The following is an 8,342-nucleotide window of genomic DNA, read 5'->3' on the forward strand; positions in this document are numbered from 1 at the left end:
AACAAAGCTACATGACGCATGTGCTGTAATGTGGAGCATCAGCACCACTGTGTGCCAGGAGCATGCATCTGTATTTTAACAATGACGTAACTACCTGATGGTATGTGACTCCTGCAAGAATGTGACAAGAGCTGAAAAAAGGAAGGAGACTGTTTTGAATTCTGAATGCTCTTGAGTTAATTCTTATCACATACTTGTGGTTTGGCACCATATCCAAGAGCTTGGAGACAAATAGGCTAACGCTCGTGATGCCTGGTTACTATGTAATGTTTCTGAGTCTCTCCCTTCCCTTTCCTAGGACAAGTGTCCCCTCAGGTATGAAGGTAAATGGCCTGTGAAATGAATAACATGTTCTGACTCAGTCAGTCCAATGGTTCACAAGCTTGATTGGATGCTTGCTTGTGCCTTTATATTACACTTAGCACTAGAAGGAGTGGGTTAAGAGCTTAAAGTAAACACAGTTTTCCCTCTTCAATCACAAGACATTTAATTCTCCCAAAACCCTCTTGATAAAAAAACACACAAATTGGAATCTTAAAGTTCAAAGAACCTTGCGTGCAGTCGCTCAGTCACGTCTGACTCTTTGCGACCCTATGGACTGCAGCCCACCAGGCTTCTCTGTCCAAGGGATTTCCCAGGCAAGAATACTGGAGAGGGTTGCCATTTCCTTCTCCAGGGGATCTTTCTGACCCAGGGATCAAACCCACATTTCCTGCATCTCCTGTATTCGTAGGCAGATTCTTCTCCACTGAGCCACCCGGGCAGCCCTTCAGCCCTTGATAAAATTCATTGAATTCATTGAATTGTTCAAACAAAGCTTAGAGTTTGAAAAAAAACATACAAACCCTTAAGATCTGTGTATTTAACTATCTGTAAATTCTACCTTAAAAAAAAAAAAAAAGAACAACAAACAAATCTTAATGAGATATCGCTATGCACTCACCCGAGAGGTTAACACATTTAAAAGACTGACAATACCGAATGTTGCTAAGGAAGTAGAACACCCAGAATGCTCATGGTCCAAACACCTGGAATACTTGTCAATATCATCCAAAGATGAGTATGTGCACACTTTATGTCCCATTGATTCCATTCCATAGATACTCAACATTAATGTATGTATATGGTTACAGAGAGCTACACTGGAAAATTCACAGTGGCAACATTAGTTAAAACAATCCAAATGGGCACCATGTGATGGATAAATAAATGGTGGTATGTTCATAAAATTGAAACTCTATACAAGTGAGAATGAACAAGTTATTGGTACAAAAGGAAAGTCTCTTAAGGCAATAAATGACTGAAGGAAGCAGACACAAAAGAATATATTCTGTATAATTCTCTGTGTATCAGATTTAGAGGCAGAACAAATCTGTGATATAGAAATGGAGACACTGTTTTCTGTGGGAGAGAAGGGAATGTGAGTGTGGCAGAGCATGAGAAGAGGTCTGCATGCTAGACATGTCCTGTTTCTTGATCTGATTGTAGTTTCCAGAGAAGTTCACTTGTTGAAGTGTTCTTTTTTTTTTTAGACCCACAATCAAAGAGATAACTTTATTAGTTTCTTCAACAAGAGACAGTAATATCAACTTTTTTAAAACAGAAATCTCAGGTCATTTGAGAGGCCAAACAGATCCAAAGAAGAAAGATGATAAACAGTTAAATTAATCAAAAGGCACTACACCACCACCTAAAACCTACTACCGCAGTGGTAGTGGGCTAAGGAAGATTAAGCTACAGCAGAATCATGTCATGTTAATGTTACAGATCATAGAGCAGGAATTGAGTTTGCTTTCCAGAAAACTATGGCACAACAATCACTTGGGACCAAGTGGATATTTGGCCAGGAAAAGAAGATCAGGCCAAATGGAAAGGAATAGGGACAAAAAAGAATCCAAGTGACAGAATCCAAGCAAAGGGTGATGGATCAGGCTTTTTCCTCCCAAGAATCATTTGCTCTATGGTGGGTTGCTTCCCCTCAGGCTCCTGCCCTAGGGCTTCTCCAGCCTTACAGGGGCTCAGCAACCAGATCTGGGTTCGGGTTGCCCTAGGTTCTTGCATAATTTAGTACAGACTTTAGAGAACTTATCACACATTGCGGGGTGGCGGGGGGTGGGGGGGTTGCTGAAGCATTCACATGCAAATTAGTCTGAGCTTCCCCAAACATATTTGAACACTCTACACAAAGCTTTCCAAAGTCCGACATCTTGTAGAAGCTGAATGGTTAAAGCTGCAAGGCTCACAAGATCAAAGAAGCCAGGATGAGACAATACAGGTAGAAAATCCCAGCGGCTACTGTCACTCTATATTTCTCTAACGTATTGGGTTGACCAAGAAGTTCATTCAGGTTTTCCCATAAGGTGTTAAGGAACAACCCAAATGAACTTTTTGGCCAACACAATAGTAGTATCGCTCATATAACTGATGCGGGATGTAGGGAACTACACTGCAACAAGCTGGGTCTTCTGCTGGATTTTTCATCAAACACCAAAGAAATAAACAAGGGATGGGGCTCACTTTATTTCTGAAAAGCCTCAGGAGTTGTTCTATTATAAAGGGACATGGCTGAACAGATAGGAGACGGATTCTCCATTGTGAGTTCTCCTGATGGCTTCCGCGAGGATCATGGAGATGTCGGTCACCTGTATTTTGGAGCAATGCTTCATCTTATCCTCCTGAGGTATGGCATTGGTGACTACTACTGCTTCAAAGCATGCATTATTAATGCGAGAAACAGCTGGGCCAGGAAAGATTCCATGAGTCAGGACAGCATAAACCCTGGTGGCTCCAGGGGAGAGAAGTTTGTCAGCTGCATGGCAGATTGTGCCACAAGTGTCAGCCATGTCATCCACGAGGATGGCACACGGTCCTTCACGTCCCCTACGAGCACCATGCGGTCCACTTCATTGGCCTTCTTCTGTTCTTGGTGAATCAAGGCAAAGTCCACATTCAACTGGTCTGCGATGGAAGTCACTCTCTTTGCTCCTCCAGCATCAGGTGAGACAACTGTGCAGTTCCTCCACTCAGAGATGTTCTCCCTTATCCGCTTGAGGACCGCTGGCTCTGCATACAAATTGTCGACTGGGATATCAAAAAAGCCCTGAATTTGAGAAGCATGAAGGTCCATGGTGATCATATGATCTGCGCCTGCTACAGAGAGCATATTTGCAACCAGCTTGGCTGAGATTGGAGCCCGGCTCTTATCCTTCTTATCCTGCCAGGCATAAGGGAAGCACGGGATGACTGCAGTAACCCGGCTGGCTGAAGCAATCTTGCAGGCGTTAATCATAATCAAAAGTTCCATGAGATTGTCATTGATTTCACCGCAGCCACTCTGACCAATGTAGACATCCTCTCCATGAACACTTTCTCCAATCTCCACATAGGTCTCCTGGTTGCTGAATTTCTTAGTCACCACCTTGCCCCGTTCCAGGCCCAGGTGGTCGGCAATCTTCTGGGATAGGTCCTGGAGGGAGCTGCCGCTGAAGATTTTCGGCATCTTGGCCAACTACCCTAGGCTCTCTTTGCTTAACGATCACTGCTGCTGCCGCTGAGACCTGAACCGAGCTGGCCCAGAGACTCAGTACTAAGCACTCACGTTTCTACTCCGCCATCTTCAGTGTTCTTTGGTGTATGAATATTAGATTGCAATTAAAAAAAAAATTCCCCAAAGTAGTTTGGGATAGTCAATTTGAGAATGAACCTATGGAAGCCTTTAAAAATATGCATTTACTGTATTCCTTCAAAACTAAAAACAATAAACTAAAGATACACTCTGTGATTTTTTTTTTTTTTAATCTATTTCAAGTTAGTAGTGATAGGTACTGTGGTAGGCGGCATAATGGCCACCCAAAGATGTCCATACCATCATCCCTGGAACTTGTAAACATGTTATCGAACACAGTAAAAAGGATTTTATGAAGTGATTGAAATTATTCTGACATTATCTTGGAGTATCCAGATCATCACAATCTAATCACATGACTTCTTGAAAGCAGAGAACCTTCCCAGCTGTAGTCAGTCAGAGATGCCATATTGCTGGCTTTGAGGTGAAGGAAGGGGGCCATAAGGCAAGGAACACGGATGGCCCCTAGGAGCTCGAAAAGCCAGTGAAACAGATTCTCCCTAGAGTCTCTGATACCTATTTTCAAAAATTAATTTTTACTGGAGTATATTTGCTTTACAATGCTGTGTTATATTCCACTATAAGGCAAAATAAGTCACTATAAGTGTACACACACACCCCTCTTTTCTGGATTTCCTTCCCACCTAGTTCATCACAGAGCGATGAGCTATACAGTAGGATCTCATTAGCTATCCATTTTATATATAGTATCAATTGTGTATGTGTGTACATGTCAATCCCTGCTGATATCTTGATTTTAGCCCAGTGAGAGCCATGTCAGAGTCCTGACTTACAGAACTGCAAGGTGATGAATCTGTGTTGTTTTAGCTGAGTCTTTGATAATTTATTACAGCAGCAATAGAAAACTAATAAAGACACTGAGCACATAATTTCCATTTATCATCCCTTGGTAGCTAAAAGCAGGGTCTCTGCCCAGGAAAGCTTTAAAGAGAGGATAAATCCACTTTACTTTTTCTCCAAATAAAATACCTGCTACAAGAATCTGTGGAGCTTGTTCCTCATTCAGATGTTTAGGGCTTTTATGATATTGTAACTCAAAATGCATGGCTTTCCTTCCCCTGACTAGGGTGTAGAGACCTTCTCACAAATATCTGACAAACATTTCCCGTAGGAAGCACAAGAGCACAGCTTTCCTGTCTCTCTCCCAAATTTATTGACATTTTACTCAATGAACGTATTGAGATTTTTCACATGCTATCTCTCCTAATATTCAGGGCAATCTGATGTCATAATACAAAAGATCCAATCGGATCTCTGATCAACTAACTGGGCCCTGTTTGTCTTTGTTTAGGTTTCCCCGAAATAGACTCTGAGACAAGGATTCGGATGCAAGCGGTTTATTTGGGGGTGTTTTCAAGAAGAATGATAGGTAAAACCAGGAAAGGAGGAAAGCTAACAATAGATGCTTTCACATGAGGGTTACTGTCAGAGGGAAAGGGGCACAGTCCCTCTGGGACTCTAGAGAGACTGTGCACACCCCTCAGAATCATCCCATAGAGAAGAAAAGTATGGGGCTTTTGTTAAATAGCTCCTTGCCCTCGTTGGCTGATGATTGCTCCCAGGGATGTGACTCCCCAGCACATCTGGCCTCGTTGCACAAGCGGAACACATGCTGTGGTCAGAGAACCTGCTCAGGCACAGAGAGATGCAGGAAGCAGCTGGCAGATCAGAGGACTGTCTGTTGGAAGCCAGAAGCAGTGACTGCATCTGCAATGGTGGGTATGACTTGCTTCAAGCAAAGGCGTGTGTGTGTGTGCTCAGTCGTGTCTGACTCTTTGTGACCCCATGGACTGTAGCCCACCAGGTCCCTCTTGTCCATGGAATCTTTCAGGCAAGATTACTGGAGTGGGTTGCCATTTCCTACCCCAGGGGATCTTCCAGACTCAGGGATCAAACCCTCATCTCTTGCATCTCCTGCATTAACAGGCAAATTCTTTACCACTAGCACCACCTGGGAAGCCTTCAAGCAAAGGTGCATGTATATTTAATCGCTCAGTCGTGTCTGACTCTTTGCAACCCCATGGAATATAGCCCTCCAGGCTCCTCTGTCCATGAAGTTCTTCAGGCAAGAATGCTACAGTAAGTTGCCATTTTCTCCACCAGGGGATCTTCCTGAGCCAGGGATCAAACCTGGGTCTCCTGAATTGCAGGCAGATTCTTCACTGTCTGAGCCACCGGGGAAGCCACTAGGGAAGCAAAGGTAGGTAGTGATAAATATGTTATTCTTGACTTTCTCAATCACAGTGGTGTGCAAAACCCAGATGCGTCAGAACTACACTTCACTTGACCTCGGTTAAAAGTAGCAGTTTCCATCAGAGAGCAGACAAATTAATGCAGCCACTTTCTGGGGTTTCTCTGAGAATTTCAGTGACTTCTTGGTCAATTCCGATTTCCAGTTTGGTGACAAGTTTCCAGCTTGGTCATGTGTTTTCCCCTTGTCCCTCTCTCTCTCTGTTCTAATAGCCCACTCTGGAAGGAGCAGGAAGTGAGCAACCTTCTTTTGGTTCCCCTGGGTTTCCACGTCTGGCCTGCCTTGCTGTCTGCTCAGTCTCACTCTCTGCAACAGGGAAGCACGGGGCTTCCCCAGGGGTGTTCTGGATGTTCTCTGGCACCAACACACACTTCCAGGCAGCCTGCTGCTGACTAGCCTCCAGGACACAGCAGCAGTCCCTTTCTAGCCATTCTGGGTACTCACTAACAGCCTCTTTGATTTCCTGGCAGCCTTGAAGGCACTAACGACTTCGCAGTTGCGTCTCAGCCCTGCTTGGAACCCACAGAAGTATCCAGATTTCCTCCCACTCCCTTGGAGAGCAGAGGATATCAAGAATGCTGTAAGCAATCCCCTCCCTGGGCATCTATCTGGATAGAACTATATTTCACAAAGGTACATGCACCTATATGTTTATGGCAGGATAATTCACAACAGCCAAGACGTGGAAACCAGCTAGATGCCCGCTGACAGATGAATGGGTAAAGAGGATGTGGTGCATACATACACTGGCATACTACTCAGCTGTAAAAAATGTGAAATAATGCCATTTGCAGCAACATGAACGGACCTAAGCAGCAGTCCCTAACCTTTTTGGTACCAGGGACCTGTGTTGTGGAAGACAATTTTTCCACAGACTCAGGCTGGGGATGGTTTTGGGGTGATTCAAGCATTTCACATTTATTGCGCACTATATTTCTATTATTATTACATCGGCTCCACCTGAGGTCATCAGGCATTAGATCCCAGTGTTTGGAGACCCCTGAAATAGAGATTTATTCTGCCTTATTGACTATGCCAAAGTCTTTGACTGTGTGGATCACAATAAACTGTGGAAAATTGAAAAAGGAGTACATCAAGGCTGTATTTTGTCACCTTGCCTATTTAACTTATATGAAGAGTACATCATGAGAAACACCAGGCTGGAGGAAGCACAGGCTGGAATCAAGATTGCTGGGAGAAATATCAATAACCTGAGATATGCAGATGACACCACCCTTTCGGCAGAAAGTGAAGAGGAACTAAAGAGCCTCTTGATGAAAGTGAAAGAGGAGAGTTAAAAATTTGGCTTAAAGCTCAATATTCAGAAAACAAAGATAAAGGCATCCGGTCCCATCACTTCATGGCAAATAGCTGGAGAAACAGTGGAAACAGTGGCAGACTATTTTGGGGGCTCCAAAATCACTGCAGATGGTGACTGCAACCATGAAATTAAAAGACGCTTACTCCTTGGAAGGAAAGTTATTACCAACCTAGATGGCATATTCAAAAGCAGAGACATTACCAACAAAGGTCCGTCTAGTCAAGGCTATGATTTTTCCAGTAGTCATGTATAGATGTGAGAGTTGGACTATAAAGAAAACTGAGGGCTGAAGAATTGATGCTTTTGAACTGTGGTGCTGGAGAAGACTCTTGAGAGTCCCTTGGACTGCAAGGAGATCCAACCAGTCCTTCCTAAAGGCGATCAGTCCTGGGTGTTCATTGGAAGGACTGATGGTGAAGCTGAAACTCCAATACTTTGGCAACTTGATGCAAAGAGCTGACTCACTGGAAAAGACCCTGATGCTGGGCAAGACTGAGCGCAGGAGGAGAAGGGGATGAGGACAGAGGATGAGATGGCTGAATGGCATCACTGACTCAATGGACATGAGTTCGAGTAAACTCCAGAGTTGGTGATGGACAGGGAGGCCTGGCGTGCTGCAGTTCATGGGGTTGCAAAGAGTCAGACACGACTGAGCAACTGAACTGATTGACTGACTGAACTAGAGATTATGGAACTAAGTGAAGAAAGTTAGGGAAAGACAAATGTCATATGATACGGTTTAAATGTGGAATCTAAACTATGATACAAATGAACTAATCTGTAAAACAGAAATAGACCGACTGACAAAGAAAACAGACTTTCCGTTGCCAAGGGGGTTGGGAAGGTTTGGGAGTTTGGAATGGGAGTTTGGGGTCAGCAAATGCAAATAAAGTATATATAGGATGGATAAACAACAAGGTCCTACTGTATAGCACAGGGAACTATATTCAATACCCTATAATAAAACATAATGGAAAAGAATATGACAAAGAATGCATATAAATATATATATGTATGCATAACTAAATCACTTTGCTGTGCAATAGAAATTAACACAACATTGTAAATCAGCTCTACTTCCACTTCAATTATAGATTTTATTTTTAGAAAGTGAGCTGTGAGGT

At 43.4% G+C, this 8,342-nt stretch overlaps 1 pseudogene; it reads right to left on the reverse strand.

Moving 5' to 3' along the window:
- Nucleotides 1–2,549: 2,549 nt before the first annotated feature.
- LOC138091541 (ribose-phosphate pyrophosphokinase 1 pseudogene) lies at nucleotides 2,550–3,499 on the reverse strand (annotated as a pseudogene).
- Between the last annotated feature and the right edge of the window lie 4,843 nt (nucleotides 3,500–8,342).

This window comes from Capricornis sumatraensis, chromosome 15 (genome assembly GCF_032405125.1).
Source record: "Capricornis sumatraensis isolate serow.1 chromosome 15, serow.2, whole genome shotgun sequence".
Taxonomy (NCBI): domain Eukaryota; kingdom Metazoa; phylum Chordata; class Mammalia; order Artiodactyla; family Bovidae; genus Capricornis; species Capricornis sumatraensis.